This window comes from Rhinolophus sinicus, chromosome 14 (assembly GCF_057876585.1).
Source record: "Rhinolophus sinicus isolate RSI-liver-muscle chromosome 14, RSI-T2T, whole genome shotgun sequence".
Taxonomy (NCBI): domain Eukaryota; kingdom Metazoa; phylum Chordata; class Mammalia; order Chiroptera; family Rhinolophidae; genus Rhinolophus; species Rhinolophus sinicus.
This window is the reverse complement of record NC_142514.1, coordinates 29,484,597-29,505,817: the sequence shown is the minus strand read 5'-3', so window position 1 is coordinate 29,505,817 and position 21,221 is coordinate 29,484,597. Positions and strand designations below refer to the sequence as shown.

Sequence of the window (21,221 nt, the reverse complement as noted above, 5' to 3'; positions counted from 1 at the left end):
AATTGATATGCATTAGTGTATAAGTTTAAGGCATACAGCATTGATGATTTGATTTACAAATATTGTGAAATGATTACCACAATAGGTTCAGCTAACATCCATCTTCTCATCTAGATCCAATAAAAAGAAAAGAAAGAGGAAAAGAAAAAAGGAAAATAGAATTTCTCTTTGTGATGAGGGCACTTAGGATTTATTCTCTTAACAATGAATTGGTACAGCTGCTATGGAAAACAGTATGGAGTTTCCTCAAAAAATTAAAAATAGAGCTGTCACATGATCCAGCACTCCCACTTCTGGGCATTTATCCAAAAGAAACCAGGGCCTCAAAGAGATATTAGCGTTCCCATGTTCATTGCAGCACTATTCACAAGATCCAAGATGTGGACGCAACCCGAGTGTCCCTCAACAGATGAATGGATAAAGGAGATGCGGTATATATGCACAAAGGAATACCATTCAGCTTTTAACAAGAAGGAAATTCTGCAATATGCAACAACGTGGATGGATGAAACTTGAGGACATCATGCTAAGTGAAGTAAGCCAGTCACACAAAGATGAATACTGCATGATTCCGCTTCTGTGAGGTCTCTAAAATAGTCAAGTTCATAGAATCAAAGAGTGGAATGGTGGTTGTCAGGGGCTGTGGGGAGCGGGGGGAATGGGGCATTATCTAGAGATCTGCTGTACAACATTGTACCTAAAGTCAACAGTATGTACACTTAAAACATTTGTTAAGAGGGTAGATCTCAAGTTAGATGTTCTTACCACAATAAGTAAAAGAAAACAATAAAATTAAATAAAAAAGGGAAAACAGAGAAGGGAGCCAAGGAGAGAACCTTGGACAACTAGGAGAGCTACACAAGTCTGTAAATGTGTGAACTGAGTCTCTGTGGTCTGACATTCCTAACCTTCAGCTCTTTGCTCAGACTCTTTCCTCATCTTTAGATGGAAGAAAGAATCCTTCTCAATATGATGTCTGGTTCTCTTTATTGGTACTGTTCACTCTCTGCTTCACGTTATAGTTATTAGCACACTCATGTATGTGTCTTGGGGTCTGTGTTTTCCGCTGGTTGGGAAACTCAGCTTCCTGTTCTTGTGGTCCAGGTCTTCAGTGAGCTTCCTGAAGAAGATGATGATTATGAGAGTGAAGAGGAAGATGAAGATGATCATGATGATGATGGCAGCACATCAGAGTGGAGCAAATATAACTTTGCCAGCAGACTGTCCTTGATTTGAACTTAACCCTGCCATTTGCTAATTGTGTAGCACTTGCCAAGTTCCCCAACATAGCTGAGCAAAGTTATTTTGAGAATGAAATAAATTAACCTACATTTAGATGTGCTCTATTCTAGAGCATACAATACATGCTCCAGAAATAGTATATTCTGTTTTCTTCTGTCTTCCCCTTACCCAGTTCATGATGATTCTTAGTTTATAAAGAGCTTCCATCTTCAGTGTACTAGCTAGGATTCTTTCAGTTGCAAGCGACAGAAACCCAGCTTAAGTAAATTAAAAAAACAGAACGTTTGACTTATGTAACTGTAATGGCAATACAATTGATCCAGGACTCAAAAGATATGATCAGAACTCAGTTTTTTGTTGTTGTTGTTGTTGTTTTTTAGATTTTATTGGGGAAGCAGAACAGTTTATTGGGGAAAACTGTGCCTTTCCTAGGACCCATCAGCTCCAAGTCAAGTCATTGTCCTTCAATATTAGTTGTGGAGGGCGCAGTTCAGCCCCAAGTCCAGTCCCCATTTTCAATCTAGTTGCAGGGGGCGCAGCCCACCATCCCATGCAGTTGTTGAACCGGCAACCCTGTTGCCAAGAGCACGCGCTCTAACTAACTGAGCCATCTTGCCTCCCCCCCGAACTCAGTTTTTCGTTCTCCATTTCTTAGCTCTGCTTCCTTTGTGATTGTTCAGTTAGGCAGGCTCTGCCCCTCATGGAAGATGACCACTAAAGCTTTAGTTTATGTCCTCAGCAACCTCAGAGGAAGGAAAGTACCTTTTCCTGCTCCAGCCAAGTTTCCAGAATTTCATCCAGTTTGTTTTCATCGACCTGGCTTAGATCACATGCCCACCCTTGAACCAACACTGTGGCCCTGAGTGGCCATCCAGCCAGAGTCTCCTATTTCCTCTGAGCCAACAATGAGAATAGCTCATCCAATCCACGTGCACCAAGAGAAGGAAAGAATGGCTTCTCAAGGACAATCCAGGGGCTGTGACCAGAAACAAGTGACGAGTGCCAGGTAGGCAAAACCAACAGTGTCAGTCATTTACATGACTGCAGTGACATTAGATACCCCTGGAGCAAACTGCTCTTCTGCTTTGTGGGATTTTAAATTCTCTGCGGAGACATGTAGCTGCTTCTGTGTCTCGGTAGTTTGGGGTTTCCTTATTATTTTCCCAGTGCTGTGTGTGCGTGTGTGTGTATGTGTGTGTGTGTGTGTGTTCCTAGTGAACTACACTAAGTCTTAGGAATACGGTGGTTTTCTGCGTGTCCCGGAAGGAAAGAGATGGCATGCTCAAAGGGGTTGAACATAAAGACTATTTATATAGATGTGGGCAGGCTTCACCAGCCCTGTGGGGTGATGAAGCTCCCAGGATCTAGCCTAGAGCAGCAAGGAGAAAGAAGGGGATCAGGGAATTACCAGAGCACAGTAAGAGGTGGACTGGGGAAAGAGGGTCCTCTGGATGGGAGCTGTGGCCTGCGAGCAGCAACCACTGTCTGGCACATGGCAGGCAGGTGGGAGCCGGGAGAGTAAGCAGTCCAGCCTCTCCATTCTCATGCTGGGGCCTCCCACTAGCCAAACCCAACCAGAAGCCAGGGGGCAAGGGAGCCCAGGTGCGACAGTCCACAGAGCAGGGCAGAGAATGGAGATTAGCCCACAAGACCCCACTATTCTGCAAGGTTTATTCTCTGGGAGGAAAGTGGAGTGTGTTAGCCACTTGGCCCATGATCAGTGTAGTTGGGGGGTGGGGGTGTTTAGTCAGTGTCTGGATAAATTCTGATTTATTCTCTTTGCTTTTGGAAATGTAATAATCTCTCCATCAAAGCTCCATCTATCTGCCAAAATAATGCATGTCCTTTTGTACAAATGAAAGAATTACTGCTATTATGCAAACACTGAAAGGGTACCACATTTGCATGCAAAGGGGAAAAAAGAAAAATCCTATTTGCAATAAAATTAATTATACCAATGTGGCAAAAAGAAACACGAGTATCCATTTAACACTTGGACAGGAGCAGAACTAACTTTCCTTGCCAACCCTGATGAAATAATGGAAGCCCAAAGAGAAAATACTCTGAAAATACAGGACTAGATAGAATAAACAGGAATTGGGAATTTCTGGCCATTTTAAGACTCCCTCTTAACAGAAACAAAAGATTGCAACAAAGGTTTTTACAAATACTAACCATGAATATTAATGTACTATAGCTGATGCCTGAACCAAGTCCCTCATTAAAATGGCCTTTAGGCAGAGAAGCGTTAGCATGCAGGGTTGGGGACTGATGTGTGGTTTCCTGGACGATGTGCTTTGCATCTGAAACCAGAAGGAAGGTAGACACATTAGGTTTAGAACTTGTCAGATATTTGTGATATAGTGGTGTTCGACCATTGGCAAACAGGAGCTTTGAAAAGAAGGCAAAGGAGTCATGTATGCTGGAGAAGACGGAGTTGGACTGCATCCTGAGGGACGGTCAGTTCATAAAATGCTCGCCTGTGTGCCAGGCCCCTCATGTTATATGGACACTTGGTTTGCTTGTCTCTCTGCCCCAAGCAGAGGAACAGCTTCCAGGAGGCAGGGCCCGTGTCTGCCTAGGTCTTATTCACCCTATAACTCCAGTGCTTGGTACAGAACAGGCCCTCAGTCAGTGTTGAATTGAGAAATATATTAATGAATGAACCACAGAATTTTAGACAAAGTTGCCTCAGAAATCACCAATTTCAATGGTTCTGGAAGAAAAGGTGCAGTTGGAGTGAAGTGTTGGGCCGCGGTCATGGTGGTGGGGATAAGAACACTCAGAGGTATCTGGGAGAGATTTTTTGAAACACATGTCCCCCAAATCCACTGGCCACTCCAGCCTGTACATGGAAGTCAGGATCTAGTGGGAGTGAATATTGGATTTTGAAACGCTCCATTAGTTGACTTCCTGCCTGACCAGGATGACAACCATTGGCCCAACACCCCCCCACCCCCCAGCTACCCCTCCAACCCTCCCTGCTTCCAGGGTTCAGCACAGCACCTGCCACCAATAGTTACTGAGTGAATGAATGTCATGGGGGCGGCTACACAGAAGTAGCAATAATTTGCCCCAAGGCCCACACTGCCAGGCACTCAACATGAAGGATTGTCACAGAAGAAATGTTAACCATCTTTTTTCTACTCTTCCCCCTCCAACCCCTAAGTTGAAAGCTTTCAAGTGCAAAAGAGGATATAGGTTAGGACTTTCTGGCGATGACATGTCATTAAACATTGTGACCGGCCCTCTGAGGAAATGTGGGATTTCCTTGCTAGAGCCTCCACTGAAGTGTTAAAACGTGGTGAACACTTATCTTTCCAGGCTGATGAAGATTAGGTGTGGCCTTTGTGGAGGCAAAGAGTGGACGAGACCTAGAAGCTCTCCAGTACCATGAATCACACCACATGCTAGGGTCTTCATTGGGAAATTACATCGCTGCCATGCAATGCAGGGGAGTGCGTGAAAGAAATTACCATTCCATCTCACTATGTTCTTGATCTGTAAAACTGGTGGTAAGTTGGGTTTATTTATTGGATAATATATATTGTTTTGGCAATATAGTAGATCATTAAAAGCATGGACTCTGTGAGTATGTTAGATGGTACTGAATTGTATACTTTAAAATAGTAGATTTTATGTTATGTGAATTCTCACACACACACACACACACACACACACACACACACACCCCTAAGGCAGTTGGATTCTGGAGCCAGATCGTTTGAGTTTGAATATTGGCTCTAGAACCTACTTGCTGTGTGACCTTGGGAAAGTTACCCAACCTCTCTGTGCCTCTGTTTCTTCATCTGTAAAATAGGGGTACTAAGAACCCCTGCTTCATGGGATTGTTGTAAGGATTAAATGAGCTAATATATGAAAGGCTCCTAGAACAGTGTTTGGCGTGTAGTAAGTGCTATCCAAGTGTGAGCTCTCATTAGTGTTATTGCAGATGGCATACCCCACAGGGAGCGGAGGCTGCTGTTAGCTGGTGTTGCTTGTCTAAAAGACTTTGCATTATTTAATAGATGAAGTAAAGGCAGACAACTGAAGTTGTTTTAGTTGTATGACACTGAATCAGATGGAGCCTCTTTGTGAGAGAGAAGTTTCTTTTCCTAGGCATGGTGCTAATATAAAATATTTCCTACGCATTTCCCAAATACAGAATCTTAAGTACAGGTAAAGGGCTCACAGTTCATCTCAGCCTGAAAAGAGAAGAAACTGACTTGCCCAAGGTTGCACAGTTAATGTGTCCTGGTCTTCTAACTGGTACGGCAGTGCTTTTTCTGCCCATCACCATAGTTACAATAACTCAGTGCATGGAAATGCATTTTGTTTCCACATCTGTAATATTTAAAGTGCAATGCACACAAGGATGAAGGTGCAGACAGCTCTTCCATTTTGCAAGGAGCCATGGGCATTTCATTGGAATGCACCATGTTTCCTGTTTTGAAGGGAGGCGGGAAGACGACCTCAACATTAAGGTTCCTAGTTACAAGTAACAGAATCAAGCTCCGGCTAACTCCAGCCGTCAAAGAGTTTAGTGAAGCCGATCAGGTAGCTTGAGAATTGAAGAGAGCCTGGCAAACGGGGCTCAGAAGATAACCAGCACAAGGAGCCAGGCAGTGGCTACACAGCCAAGGTCACCCCGTAGGGCCAGTGTGGTGCAAATGCTGCCGGGGGCAGCTGCCCCTGGACACTCAATGCCAAAGTCCCACCGCCACCCCTGCAGCCGCCATTGGCCGCTCATCCTTGGGCTTGGCTGTTGTGAGCTGTCTCTCACCTGCTTCTGTGTCTGTGCATCACTCTCCACGACTGGAAGTCGCAGAGGGTGCACTCCGCAGCTGAGCCAGGTCAGATGTCTGAGACCAGCACTGTTGGCAGGTGGAGGTGCGGGACACAGACAGATGGTTCTGGCCTTCTCAGAGTGTGGATGGAGAAGAAAGTCTCTACCTATAACCAAGATTTGCAAAGAAGGATCTCCCCTTCCTAAATTCTCCCCAAATAAGAAGGTGATAGAATGCTCAGTAATTGAAAACAAAGGAACAGAAACAACAGAAAATCCATGACATTAGGACAATCCAGGAGAGGTGTATTGCCCTGGTGTCTGCCCCCTTTCTGGAGTCAGCGTCCTCCCCTTGGCCTGCTCGCTCCCTCACTTGCCTCCATCTCCATCACTTCCCCATGCTGGAAGGAACAGATGCTCCAAGAAAGACTCCAAGGTCAAATGATTCTTTTACAGCTCTGTTTACTTCAGTCACTGCCAGATTCACCCTGGAACCCTTCAGAGTCTTCTCTCTCCAATTAGAATAAAACCCAAATGCCTGACTACTTTTTTTTATTGTGATAAAATTCATATAACATACAATTCACCATTTTAGCCATTTTTAAAGTACACAATTCAGCGGCATTTAATACATTCACAGTGTTGTACAATCATCACCATTACCTAGCTCCAGAACATTTTCGTCACCCCCAGAGAAAACCCCATGCCCGTTGGGCAGTCACTCCCCAGCCCCTGGAAACTGTTGCTCTGAGTTTTGTCTCCATGGATAGGCCTATTATGGAAATTGCATATAAATGGAGGCATCCACTCTGTACCTGCCTTCCTATTAATCCTCTGCCTCCGGCTACAGGTTCTCCATGATCTGACCTTCTCTACCACTGAAGCCTCGTCTCAGTACAGGACAGGGAACCAGTACTGCTCACTCAACCCTTCCCTGACAAAGCCACAGAAGGGAGACGGAGGTCAGTGGATCTGAGACACCATCAAAAAGACCGTGAGAATCCCCTGAGGAGACAGAACGGAGTTGGGGTCTCTGTGTGATTAACAACAACACAGAACAACAGAAGACTGTGAAGGACATGGGGGGTAGCCCAGGGGAAAGCTTTCCAGCTGAGTTGAATTCTTTCTCACTCCCTGGGCAGATCGCTGCCTACCCCATCATCTCTTCAAGGCAGAGAAACAGCAGGGCCACATTAGTGCTGCCTCAGGAGGGTGGGTGTATTAAAGCGGTAATGGACTGGATCTGGCAGGTTTGAGCGTCCTTACTGACCTCTAAGTGTCCCTTCTTACCCCACCCTCCCCTCCATCATCGAGGGAGCACATGAGCTAGGGCAGTGCCTCGAGTTGAAGCACAGGGTGGTTTTTGAGGCACAGGATTGCCTGGCAGGGAACGTGCAGCATATGGGTGTATTTGAGCCCAGGTTACAGTGCCAGTGGCTCTCCTCTCTCTCTCCACTTTCCCCCCAATCCCCTCCCAGAAACCTAGCCAGAAAAAGCACAACTTCGGGCTGTGCTAACAGCTAAAATTGCTATTTTAGACTAATGTTAAAACGATGTAACAAAGAGACCCCAAAAGAGAACGGCTTGAAGAACATAGGCATGCATTTTTGTCATACATAACAATTCCAAAATCTGTGGGCCGCTCTGCTTCATAGCGTCATCTAGGGATAAAGACTGACAGCATCTCTGTCATCAACACAGCATTTCTAAGGTGCACCTACAGTGAAGGTTCAACAGGCCAGCTGGTATACGATGCCATGCAAAGCTTGAGCTCACCTGAACAGCATATGCTTTAAACCAGCAGTCAATATCTGGTGTCATCTCCGTAATGAGAATACGTGGGCTAGGAACCACAGAGAAGAATTAGTAGGAGTGGCCCTTCTAACTATTACAATTCATTCTTCACTTAATAGAATTTTTGTTTCCATCTTCCTGATCTTGCGCTTGACAGGTTTGGAGTTGACAGGTTGATTTCTAAGAGAAGAATGTTCCCAGCAAGGAACACAGCCATGGTTTTGATGAGTTAGAAGCCAAGCTTGTCCCTGCTCTGTTTGGAACTCCTTATGCCATTGAATCAATGCGGAGAGAAGGGGATGGATCACTGTCCTGGCTGTCAAAGGGAAATTGGGTTGCTGCTACGCAACAGGGCTGAGAAGACTATACTGGGATTAGCCAGGGGGACTCATGGGACCACTCGTTAGAACTTCCATTCCAATAATAAAGTTCAGTGGAAAACTGGCAGCCCAACGTAGAGAGGACTAGTGAGGGGTCAGTTATTTTGAGATGAAGGTTTGGGTCTCCCCACCAGCTGAGGTGCTGGAGGAGGGTAAGGTGGACCTAGAATGGGCAATGAAAGAGGGAAGCCGTGATTGGCAGCTCTGGCCTCACGACAGGCTGCAGTAGCCAAACTTATTTTATGCTAACTGATTCTCCCTCCCCAAGGCTTTCCTTTTCTCTACTACTTTATATGAAGAGTACTTGTGGTAGCCAACCTCAAAATTTAGATTCCAGGTGGGATGACACTTGAAATGACATCGCTGTAGTAATACTGTGTCTGATGACACTTGTGTCTCCTTGTGTTTGGGCTGAGATTTTTATCACTCAAATGAAGGGCAAAAGTGGAAGCTGGATGGTAAATGGGGTGGAGTGGGCTGATCACTTGTTCTTTATGCTGCCAAGTCCCTTCTCGACCCTTCCTCTGCTGAATTCTTTCCCTGGGGGGGCTGACCCCCTTCGACTGCATCATCTGGGCTCCCTTGCTCATGGGTTTTCTGTTCAGGTCAGCCAGTGATGGGCACTGTAGGGGATTGGAGAATGGGAGGGAGGCAGGAGAGGTCAAGGTGCTTTCCCCCTACTGCTTCTGTCCTGAAGCCTTTCCACCAGGCAATCCCTCCTCCACAGTTCCCATTCTCCCGTTTCCTCTGCTTGGCGCTTCATTCTTAGGGGTGGTAGTGGTTTTCCGCTGTGGTTCAGATCTGGGTGCCTCCCCACCCCTCCCCACACCTCTGCAAGGAGCCCTTTCATTGCGTCCTATGGGATGAGCTCTGTGTGCTGCTGCAACCTGACTGGTCTGGTGTCTAGCTCCTGAGCTCCCAAAGAATAGGTGGAACGTTGTCTCAGTTATCTCTACATGGAAAGGTTTTCTGGTCATAAAATGTTAAATGAATGAATTTAAACAGTGCTGATGAGCTGTCTTTTTTCATGCATCTTGCAAAGCCAGAATCAAGAGCAAATTTAACCCGCAGCATGCTCTTAATTTCTATTTCCAGGAAAACAACCTGGATTCTTTCCATATCACTTCTTCCTGAGGTTCCCAATGCCGTCAGGTATGGACCCAGTGTCCCAGTGCAACACCGGGCAGGGAAACCCTGGCAATGCTTTTCCAAATTAGGATGTTGATTACAATTGCATGCCCCAATGCATTATTTTAAGTGGGCTATGTATCCTCATATGTGAAACCTTTCTTACGTAATTGCTAGTGCAGTGTATCAATTTGCTCAACCCTTCAGGTTTCTAAGGTGCTTAATCTCTTTTATTAAGTGACTCTCCTCCACTGAACAACCATCCCCGTCCCTTTCCTCTAAGCCCTGTTGCTACAAATAAATGACTCTGTGTTCTGGAGTTACTGGCTAGTATACCATCACTTTCAACTGATTGAAGGTGGTCAGGGGTGGGAATGCAGACATGACGGGATGCTGGCAAATTAAATATATGATTCAGAAGTCAGATCCTGGGGGAGAGAGAGAATGCACAGGGGCGTGCTCAGGTCAAAGAGTCTGGGTAGAAGAGGTCAAAATCTGAACAAGGGGTCTAAGGCTATGGGCACCACCAACAAAAATCCAAAATCTTCTAACGCAGGGCCACCTTATATACTTCCTTTCAGACCACCCTTCCCCCACTCTCAGAGTACAGGAGCAAGTGGCTGAAGTATAGGGGGAAAGAGTGGAGATCAGGGGAACTCCTGGTACAGGCCAAAGATTAAGAATTTCTGCCTGCATTCCAGTCTCAGCTATTTTTCGGTGAAGTGGGGGGCGAGGGTTGAAAGTCTTATTTTCCTTAGTGCTTACTAGTAAATGATAACACACTTACATTTTTACGAGTATATTTAGCTTTCAGAGACTCACAGGATGTGAGAGCTGGCAGAATTTTTAGAGATTATTCATATTGCCTTTATTTTATTTATGAGAAAATGGAGGCACAGAGAGATTGTTAAGTGTTATTGTTAGGAGTATTTATGTTATAGACAATAAACTTTAATAGGGAAGGGAATTATTGGCTCTTAACAGGAAAGTATGGGGTAATCAGCTTCAGGTATGGCTTGACCTAGCTGCCCACTGCCAATAATGTAACTGAGGTTCTGTGTATTTTCCATTCTGTCTTCCTCAGGATTCATCCACTACTGGCAATCTAGTTTCTATGAGTATCCTTGTGGTCATATGTGGCTGCATTAATTCTAGACTTTACATAATTGTTAGGAGCTACAGCAGGGAGAGGAATCTTCTTTATGTTAGAAGCCCTTGAAAATGTCTTTTCAGATCTCATTGCCTTGACTATGTTTTATGTCTGCCTTTGAACTAATTTCTGGGATAGAATGATTTCTTTAAGCTTATCAGGCCCAACTCCTTACACAAGATCACATGGGTTAGAATGGAGGAAAAGCAGTTTTCCAAAGAAATGTTGGGGTTCTGATGGTGGGACAATGGAGGAATGGATACTGGGGAGGCTGACTGCAAGTGTCCAAGAGCAGTGACTTACCCAAGGTCAAGCAGCTGGGCATGGCCATGTTGGGACTAGAACCCAGCTCCCTCATTCAGCATCTGAATATGGATTGCTATATAATTCCACTTAAGGTAATTCATGTTTCACAACAGACATGCAAATGAAACTGTGGATTTGTTTGTTATGTTCAGTTTATTCTTCATCTATGATTACAAATAAGTACAAAACACACCTTGCAAAAGGAATTATGAAGTATAAATTGCCAGTTATAAAAATAGTCATGAGGATGTAAAGGTAAAGCATAAGGAATATAGTCAATAATATTATAATAACTATTAATAACTATGTATAGTTATTAATGGGTACTAGTCTTACTGGAGTGATCACTTCATAAGGTATATATCCATTCATCACTATGTTGTACACTTGAAACAAATGTAATGTTGTATGCCAACTGTAATTGGAAAAACATATATATATATACACACACACACCAGGGGTGCCAAAAAATGTATACCCATGACTTGTATTCATCTTTTGTTATTGGTATATATTGAGTATTATAATTTTAGTACAGTTTTTTCCTTTCTTAAAATGTGTATACATTTTTTTGGCACCGTGTGTGTGTGTGTATGTATCTCAAGTATAAACTTTAAAACAAAATTTTAATATCTTGAAATAACATAAAACTTCTAGGCATGTTATGAAAAAAAAACACACCACACCTTGCCATTTAGTCATCATAATAAGTACAATTGTCTGAATTACTTAATTTTGCATCTCATTAAGCCATGAAGGCTTTCAGGAGAAACTGAAAAGATTTTAGAGATGAGAGCTATATCACTTAAATGAGTACCTTTAGTCTTATTGAGGTTTTGACAGTCAGTCTTCTGGAACATTTTTCGAATTGGAATACAGTTTTTGGACAAACTGTATAAGATGACTTAGGCCTGAATTTTTGCTTTTCATTTCTCTGGGAAAAATCATCTTAATGTCCCTCGATGAGATCCCTTTCTCTTATTCAGGAATTACAGAGGCAAAGAAGAAGAAAGGAAGGGTTCTGAGCACCTGCCCTGTGCCAGGCAGTCTGCTAAGCACTAAGGACACAGAAAAGGAGTACAGGCCTTGAGGAACTCCAACGTTAGTGGGAGAGGCAGACAATTAAATGGATAAGTAAAATACTATGACATTATGTGCAATAATAGTTGGAAGAACAGGGTGCTTTGAGAACACAGAGGAAGGCAGAATGTTGGGAGCGGGAAAGAGTTAAGGAAGGCCTTTGGAAAGAGGAGAACTCCTTAAAGGATGGTTGAAGTTAGCTGGTGAGAAACAGTAAGGGATATTCTGCAGAGGGGCTCCCTGAGCACTGAGGTATGACATCTTCCAGCAAGTTTCCATGAAACTGCAAGTAATCCAGAAGGGTAGAAATGTAAGAGCAGGGAGTGGGGAGAGAAGATGCAGGAGAGGCAGGCAGGGTCTGGGTCATGAACTTGGAGTCTATCCAATGGGTGATAGGATTCCTCTAAACAGTTCTAAGTAGGTAAAGACATGCTTTGTGTCTTAGACATATTTCTGTATGAGTTAGGTTCTATGGTTTTAGGTAACTCTGGTTAACTTCCAAAAAAAGAATACATGGGAGTGATATGAGAATCAATCAGAAAACTGAAGGTAAAGCTGCAGAACCCAGGCTCTGAAAGGAGCTCTTGGGACAAAAATAGCAGGAATTGACTGACAGTCTCCTTGGTTAGGAAGAATCAGGCCCAACCACCTTCAGTGTTTATGTTATTCTGCCCAGGATTCAAATTCCAGATGAAGGATGTCGTATGCTAACTTGAGGGCACACCCAGCACACCGGGTAAAGGCAGCATCTTGATTGACAGTTTCACCAAGCCTAGATCTCATAGGGAAGGGTGGGTTCTTAAAGCAAAATCAGGGTGTTGCTACCATAAGAAAGAGGAAAGTCCGGTTCATCAGCTAAAACAACAGGCATCTACTTCACTAGCTGTTTAGAAGCTAGATTTGAAGGGGAAAAAATATGAAGGGAATTAAAAGACAAATGATGATGGAGGGATGATCTAGGGCTGTGTTAGAACAAGTAGAAGAGAACTGTGAGATTTAAGAACATTTACGGGATAAAATTGGTTGACTCTAGAAGAAGGGAGAGGGAAGAATCCAGGATGACTCCCCCGTCCTAGCAGGCAATAATAGGTATCACGACTGGACAGAAGGTAGAGGAAGGGGAGGGGAGACGACAAATTTCTTAGGACACACCGACTTTGAGAAACGTATGGGGCATCAGGTTGCTGAACTCATGGATGGACATGGAGAATACAACCTAGAAAGGATTTTGGAAGGAGGCATGGAAAACATCAACATTTAAAATAGGGTTGCCAAGGAAAAGAAGGTCAAAAGACAAAGAATGGAGAGGAGGAGGAGAACTGGGAATGTTCAGGGTCACAGAAAGCAACCGGATTCAAGGAGAGAGCAGATTGGAGCTCTGGAGGGGGGAAGGAGCCACAATCTAGGGAACTAATAAGTGGGAGATGAGGAAGTGGGGGTAAAAATGTTTAGGCCACCCTTGGAAAAATCTTGGATGAGAAGGGCTGGGAAACTGCAGAGTAGCTGGAAGGGGTACAATGTCAAGAGAGTTAGGCTTTTTTTGATAGTTTGATTTTTTTAAATGGAGATATAATTCACATACCATAAAATCCACTCTTTAAAAGTACATTATTCAGTGGCTTTTAGTATATCGACAAAGCTGTGCACTTAGTTATCACTCCTTTCTAATTCCAGAATATTTTCATCACTCCCCAAAAAGAAATCCCATGCCCATTAGCACTCACTCCCCAGTTTCCTGTTCCCCCAGCCCTGGCAACCACTAATCTACTTTTCATGTCTCTGGATTTGCCTATTCTGGACATTTCATATAAATGGACTCATACACTATGTGGTTTTTCACGTCTGGCTTCTTTCACTTGGATTTCAACGTTCATCCATATTATAGCATGTAGCAGTACTTTACAGTTTTATTTTTTTGTTACTGCCCAATAATATCCTATTGTATAGATAAACCACAATTTGTTTATCCATTCATCAAACGATGAACATTCCAATTGTTTCCACGTTTTGAACATTCTGAATATGCTATGAACATTTTTTGTACAAGTTTTTGTTTTTCCAGTTCCCATACAGAGGAGTGGAACCGCTGGGTCTCAGTTTGGAGAGACTGGATCTTGTTTACAAGCTGAGGGTACCGGGAACCAGTGAAGAGGGAGGGGAGGGATAGACAGAGAGGGGCATGGAAAGAGGAGGTACCAGTTGGAGAAGGGCCACTTTTTTCAGCATCACTCACTTTTTCTGCTGTTACGCCCTACCTCGTCGCACAACTTCTAGACTCTACACACGCATCACACTTGCTAACCAGAAAGTGACTCCAGTGCTTTGATAAAGCACCCCTAGGTCCGTCGCAGTTGCGTCCAAGCCCATGGCTCAATTTCTGTTGCAGTTCATAGTTTCGGGGTCTCCTCTGATTAGAGCCTTTCCCATTCTGGTTTGGTTTTCTCCCATAGATTCGTTCACAGGTGAATAAAGACAATTTACTGTGGAGTTTGAGTCTAATTCCTGGTTCCTCAGGTCATCCCGGCTCCCAACCGGCCGGGATAAGGAAGGATGCCTGGTACCCACGGTCCCACACCAAGCACGCCAACACTCAACGTTGTTGCCCGTCGCAGCTACTGCGCACGCGTTGCTCCCCTGCCAAGGAGTGGGCGGGGAGTGGGCGGAGCGGGTAGCTCCAGGGCCAATCGAAAGCGAGCGCCCCCGCCCTCCCGGACGGTGGACCTAGCTTGACCCCGGCGGTGGGCGGAGGAGGCGGGGCCAGCCGCACGGCCGCGGAGGGGGCGGGGCCCGGAGCCTGGAGGCGGAGCCTGGGGCTGTCAGTCCCGGGCCCGCCGCCGCTGCCGCCGCGGTTCCTTACATGCTGTGGCCCGGGTGGCTGCCAACGCTGCCGCCCGCTACCCGCCGCCCTGGCATCCCGAGGCGCCTCCCGCCGTGCTGGCCCTGCGCTCAGGTAAGGCTGGCCGCGCTGCCGAGACATAGCGTCCCCTCCTCGGCATCGTTCCGCCGCGCGGGCGCCCCCTCCGGGCTGTGTCAGCCCCGCGGCTCCCCTTGCCGCCCGGGGGCGGTCCCGGGGGGCGGGACGACAGTCTTCCCATCCCCCCCATACCTCCAGGCACCGCGCATGCTGCCAGGGTCCTTGGGCCGCGCCTCCGCATCCTTGCGTGGGGCTGGTCTCGAGCCCCCCCGCCCGGGCCGATTACACAATCGTTGGGGCCGTGGGCGGGGGTCCACTCAGGAGCCCCGACCCCACACCTGTCTCCGCGACGCTCTCCCAGCAAAGGGCAGAGACCCAGCGCGACAGCGGGGGCCCGGAAAGTTTCACTTTGTGGTCCGGATTTGTTGACATCCGAGAGATGCGGGGAGATGGAGGCTGAGCAGCGAGGATGCGCCTGGCGAGCAGCGTTCCCTTTGCCCCGGGGTGGCCCTGTTCCAGGTTTCCTTTCCAGAAGTCCTGCCGAGAGCCTTGCTCCGGGCCCGGAGGCTGCTGCAGGGCACCCGGGTCTCGCCGCCTCTACGTTAGCGAGCCCTGGCCTTTGAATTGCAGCAATCGGGGGATAGTTTCGCCTCCCACTCTTCCCCCTTTCCTAATTTAGCATTGATATTTAGACCAGGTAGGCGAATTTACTTAGTATTTACCTGACACTATATTTGTGAGGTGCTTTGCCAAGCCTGATCAGTTAATTAACAAGGTGGGAAAGCAAAATAGATCCTGAAACGCATGGCTAATGGCTTTAGTCTAGCAACTCTTGAAGATCCACTGAGAGCTTCAGGCTGTTTGCGGTGAGATGCTTTTGGCCAAGGTGCTGCCGGGAGAGCTATTCAGTGTCTTCTGGTTGCCTGAGAAGACTGGTCACAATGACAAGGTTTTCTCTGCCTCAGCTTACGTTGTTTATTGAGGGTCACCAGTCTGGTGAGTTATCTGGGTTTCTTCATTTAAGTAAAGGAGGAATTAGAAGTTTTTCTGATGAAGGAGTTAAGGAAAAAAACTGAGATTGAGATAACTTTGGATACTTGTCTGCTTTACCAGGTTACCCCTCGTGTGCAGGAAATGCTGGGTCTTCCTGTTCACTCCCAATCTTCCTGGTAGGATTGTATCCAATGGGGTTGACATTACTGGTTCCTCATTTAGTCGGTAGACCTCTTGCTACTTGTGGTTGACTGACCTGCCTAGGGACATCCTCTAAGAGTGGCCTTAATTAGCACTTTTATCTGCCCATTAAGCAAGGCAGCTTGAACTCTCTTGCAATCAGGCACTGTTGTAGTGTTGAATCTTTAATAATATCTAATTCATTTTCATAGTGCTTCTGTAATAATCTTTCTATTAGTATGCCAGTTCTGCAACACTAGTACTTTTAGTACAGAAGCAGCAATTTACTAGAAATATTATCATGGTAAAAACAATTCTCCAACAGATTTGCAGCCTGCCTTACTTAGATAATTACTGCTAGAGGCTGTTAACGTTTTATATTCTTTGGTGCAATAGGTGTTACAATGCTTTTGATCTATGAGGTCATCCCTCCCTAGAGTGATGGTTTTAGTCACTGTGCCATTTACGTATTTTTTGGACTAACATAGAGTTTTTCCCCCATGCTGATTTGTTTTTGGACAGGGTTCCAAGATAACATGATATGTTTTTGACTTGCCAGACTAAATTTTAAGAAGGATGACATTTATTGTATTTTTTTTTGGGGGGGGGAGGGATTATATTAGCGCTATGATGGTGATTTTATTAACATGTGTTTTAGACCCTGATTTTGGTGTTTTACAGATATTAAATTATCTAATTTTCCTAACAACCCTATAAGGAAGGTTCTATAATTATCCCATGTTTCAGATGATGAAATTGAGGCCCAGTTGCTTGACCCAGGTTAAGTAAATGACAGCCAGATTCTAGCAGAGCCAGCTTGAGTTGAGTCCAAGTGCTTAACCACTGTGCTATCCTGCCTCTGTAGATTGTTCTTTCAACAGGTATTTTATTTCTACCTGCTGTCTCTGTACGGTACTGCGTTCTGTACTGTGGGGAGAAGAAGAGTGCTTTACCGTGTAATAACAAACACTGGGTTAGGAGTTTTTGTTCTGGTCTTAACTCTGCTACCAGCTAATCTCCGATTTTGAGCGAGATACCTGATCTCCCTGCCTTCCATTTCCTTTTTGGTGAATTAACAGCAATTGAAGCAGATGGACTAACTAGCCTTGACCTCCTTGGGAGCTGGAGAGATGAGTCAATGCATATAAGAATTAAATGTCCTCCTCCCTAAGGCACAGTATAAGATCAAGTGTCAAATGAGTGGGGCATGTGTGGGCTCTGTGTGATGTGTCATGGAGAAGGACCAGAAGCCATGCATTCTGTGCTACCATCGGAGTGCGATGGTGAGAGACTTCATCTCAAACACTGGTATTGTTTTATTCTGTTGCCACCAGCATTGTTCCTTATGTAATTAAAAAAATAAAAGACAACCCAAAAAAGAAGTCATCTCTTAGAAGTGGGGTAACCCTGTACAGGTCTATACAAGGAGCATTTGTAGGGGACTGTTTGGCACGATTTTGCAGGAAGCTAGGAGTCAGATGATGGCAGGACCTGAATGGCAGACCCAAGAGTTCCCAGAATCATGGCAAGTCAAGGTTGAAAGGAAACTTTAAGGTCATTGAGTTTAACAACCTCCTCCTCGCTCTCCCTCTACTGTCTCTTCAGTGGGTGAATCCCCCATGCGTACATACCTGTCCCACAGCGCTCATGCTGCTCATGCTGGGACACCTCCTGGACCAAGAATTTGGTGCGCTTCACAAACCTGTGCACCAAGGAAGCTGGCTGGGATTGTATCCCGTGACAGGGAATGGGAAACCACAAAGGATTCTGGGCCCACCTCCCTTGTGCTTGAGACATCAGCATCGATGTGAAACCTGGGTTAAAGGGGAAACATTAAACTAGGGAGACCAATTAGGAGACGTTGGCCAGAATCTAGGATTGAAGTGATCCAGATTGTGGCATGGGATTGAAGAGGAAGGAATGCACCCCAGAAGACAGACTCCCCTGTACCCAGTGCCTATCCACAAGCATCAGAGAGGAGGAACAAGTCAGCATCTCTGTGGGGTGAGGGGGGCATTGGGAAAACCACTGGGTGGAGCTGGGAGGTCTGGTGGGGTGGGGAGGAGAGACAGCTATGTATGTATGTCCTCCAGAGCTGATAATAGACTGTGGCTAATGCAAGGCCTCTGCAGACCAGAAGACAGCTTTTCTCTTTTCTCAAAATGGGAGTGTACCATTTAAGTATAGTGGGAAACTCCCTCTGCCTAACGAAGAAATGTGATAGTGTTTCCCCTGGGGTGTTGCAACCTCTTACAGTGGCTCCTTTAGCCTTGTGTTAAGCTGCTTGGTCACGCTGGGAATCTGGTGTTATTTGAAGTTGTCCTACGAGGACACATTGGTGATGCTTTCTTCTGATTTTGTTGGAAAATCTTCTTTTAGGGGCTCCTGTGCAGTGACACCCGTTAAATATGCACTGGAGAGCCAGCACACTTCATGGGGAGTGCTCAGAGAGATGTAAGACGTTTTCCTCCCAATGCACAGTGTGTTGTGTGGCACTTCACAGAGGGCTTGGGCTTGAAATGATTCCCATTGACAGGAACACAGGATAATTTGGAGGAAACAAATAAGATTTACGCAGGAAACTACAAAGACAGAAAAAATAGTTGAGAGTATTATAAGTTCATTTTCCTCTTGTTATTTTATGTTTCTGGCTTCAGGTGCAACATTTGTTAAATATTCATATTTATAAATTTATGAGTTAAAATGTTGTCTAATAGTATATGTGGAAATAAACTGTATAATCTATTTTTTTGCCAGGACAATATTAGTTTTGATTTTTCAATATCTTTTAGGCCAGTGGTTCTCAACCAGGGGCCATTTTGCCCCCTCGGGAACATTTGGCAATGTCTGGAGACATTGTTGGTTGTCACAGTTGGGGGCAGGGTACATGCTACTGGCATCTAGTGGGTAGAGACGAGGGATGCCTCTGAACATCCTGCAGTGCGCAAACCAGTCCCTCCAACAAGGAATTGTTCAGTCCAAAGTTAGTAGTATTGAGGCTGAAAAACTGCATTTTAGGTGATAAAAAATTTCTTATTAGGAACAAATTGAGGAAAAAGGAAGAAGAAGAAGAAGGAAATACAAAGTTCTCCTTGACTCCTTGAAAGTGATAACAGCACCCTCACTTCTGACACCCAGGAGGGAGGACCAACCTAAACAAGCTGCCAGGACACAGGCGTTTGTCTGCCACCCAGAAGCTATTTCAATAACTGAATTGCTCAACACAGTAGTTTGGAATAGGAAGTAGAGGCCCTTGTAGTGGGATGAGGCTGTAGGGGTAGTTTGTGGAGGCAGAGGGTTGATAGGCAAAGAAGAGAAGCTGGGTCCTGCCAGAATAGTTTTGAAAAGTTCTAGTGAAGTTTTCAAAGGTAATTTTGTTGGGGACATGGAGTGTTTTGCTTAGAAGATACAATCTCTGCTTGGGGAGTACATGAACCCTCTAGGCTTTTGATCTGAGCACTTTCCAGATTCTCCCGTGTCCAGACACAGTAGAGAGTGAAGAACTCTTGGTTTTGTTTTCAGGTTGTATCTGTGTCTCCCCCTAACCTTTCTTTAAAAGCTTTTTTATAATGAAAAATTTCAAACATATGCCAAAATTGAGAAAAGAATATAATGAACCTCTAGTTACCTAGAGCCCAGCTGCATTGATTGTCAACTCCTGGCTGATCTTGGCCTGTGCTCCACTCATTTTAGACCCCTCCCCCTCTTTTTAATCTAGAAATTAGCTTAAATAATTACTGATTGCCTGCCTACTAGGAGAGGCTTGGCAGTGAAGGAGATAAATGATTTTCTGGTGCTTGGGTCTCCCCAGAGGAAAACTGATAATGGACATGCATGATTATAACAGCCACGAAGGCCTGAGAAATAGGAAGAGGCCCAGGCAAACCTGGGATGGGGGCTCAGCTCTTCTTGGTGTAAACGTGCTAGTGATCGGAGACAAATTTCTTTCTTTTTAAGCCTCATGGGTGGAGAAGCCTCTTGAGAGTTTTCCGCTCTGTAGAAATGTATTTTTGGGTTCCGCAGCCAAGGGTCTTCTGAGTTCCTGGAGGGAGCATTCGTTGCATGTTTTCTTTTAGGATGACCTCGTTCCTGTTTTATGACCCTCCAGGTGTGTGCCGTGTGGTGTGAAGCCAATTGTTCTGTGTAGCCCCCCTGGTGTGGGTCGTCACTGATTGCCTACTCCTTGGAGAGCACCAGGCGGGGGAGGGGTGGATGAGAGGGGCAATATTTTCAGTTGTCATGTGTTCTCTTCTGCAGCAGTTGCTCCACTGCATCTGTTAGTGGAAGTAGGGATGTCCTCTTGTAGCCACTGGCAGCTCACACCAGATGGAGACGACACTGCAGGTCACACTTTTCAAACAGGGCTTTCTTTCCCCACTCCTTGAGCTATAGAACTAATGTTTTTTTTAGGCCATTGGAGAATGAGTATGCGTTTTCTTGACTCAGTGGTGTTTTATAATGTGCATACAAAAAAGTCTCTTCAAAAGTTGAGAGAATTCTTGAATAATCAGATAACTGATGTTTATGAATTTGAATCAGTGTTGGGTTTCTACAAATGTAGACATTCTGGACCAAGTTCACAAGCAACTGCATTGGTGTGAAGACCTGGGCCCCTGATTGGCCATACTTCCCATCTGTATTTTGTTTATTAAATGCATTTTCACCCTCTTCTTGTTCCACGAAGAGGTTTAGGTGTCATTAGCTTATTATGAACATCCTGCGTCACAATCATAGAGTTTCAGGTGTCGCGCCTTTCCATGGGGAGGGCAGTTCCTCGTCAGTTAATAATAGTTGTCTACGCTGTGCCTCCATTTTGTGCCAGGCACTTTGTGGCTCTATTCCTTCGAACCCTTCTAGGTAGGAATTAGTACAGTAAGTCCTCACTCACCAGCATTGAGAGGTTCTTGGAAACTGACTTTAAGAGAAATGATGAACAACGAAACCAATTTTACCACAGGCTAATTGATATAAACAAGAGTTAAGTTCCTATGGCATATGTCTGGTCACAGAAACATCACCAAACTTCTAAATAAAGACCCAAAGCACTGCTAATGTTAAATATTGAAATAAACGCAAGCTATACGTACACGTAAGAAAGATGAATAAAAACAGGTAAGGTGATTATTTTCTAATTACTTATTTCAGTTCAAGGTCAAGGATGACTGGAGCCTATCCTGGCAGCTCAGGGCAAAAGACAAAACCCCACCCTGAGCAGGATGCCCTTTCATCCCAGGGTACGCTCGCTCGCTTGCTCACTGGGTCACTCAC

The 21,221-nt window shown here is 45.1% G+C and overlaps 1 protein-coding gene and 1 long non-coding RNA gene across 5 annotated transcripts in view; both read left to right on the top strand.

Moving 5' to 3' along the window:
- The first annotated feature begins 363 nt into the window (after positions 1-363).
- LOC141572363 (uncharacterized) lies at positions 364-1,335 on the top strand. The gene is made up of 2 exons (XR_012497721.1): positions 364-535; positions 1,105-1,335. It is a non-coding gene; the product is annotated as an uncharacterized LOC141572363 (long non-coding RNA).
- A 13,010-nt stretch (positions 1,336-14,345) lies between these two features.
- Positions 14,346-21,221, top strand: part of HIVEP3 (HIVEP zinc finger 3) — a 435,628-nt gene continuing 428,752 nt past the window's right edge. For 3 of the 4 annotated variants that reach the window (XM_019737160.3, XM_019737156.3, XM_019737157.3), the window contains exon 1: positions 14,347-14,816. The gene's annotated coding sequence lies outside the window, so the exon portion shown is untranslated. Of the gene's footprint in view, positions 14,817-21,221 lie in introns of all 4 variants that reach the window. The other variant, XM_019737161.3, reaches the window with a different exon arrangement.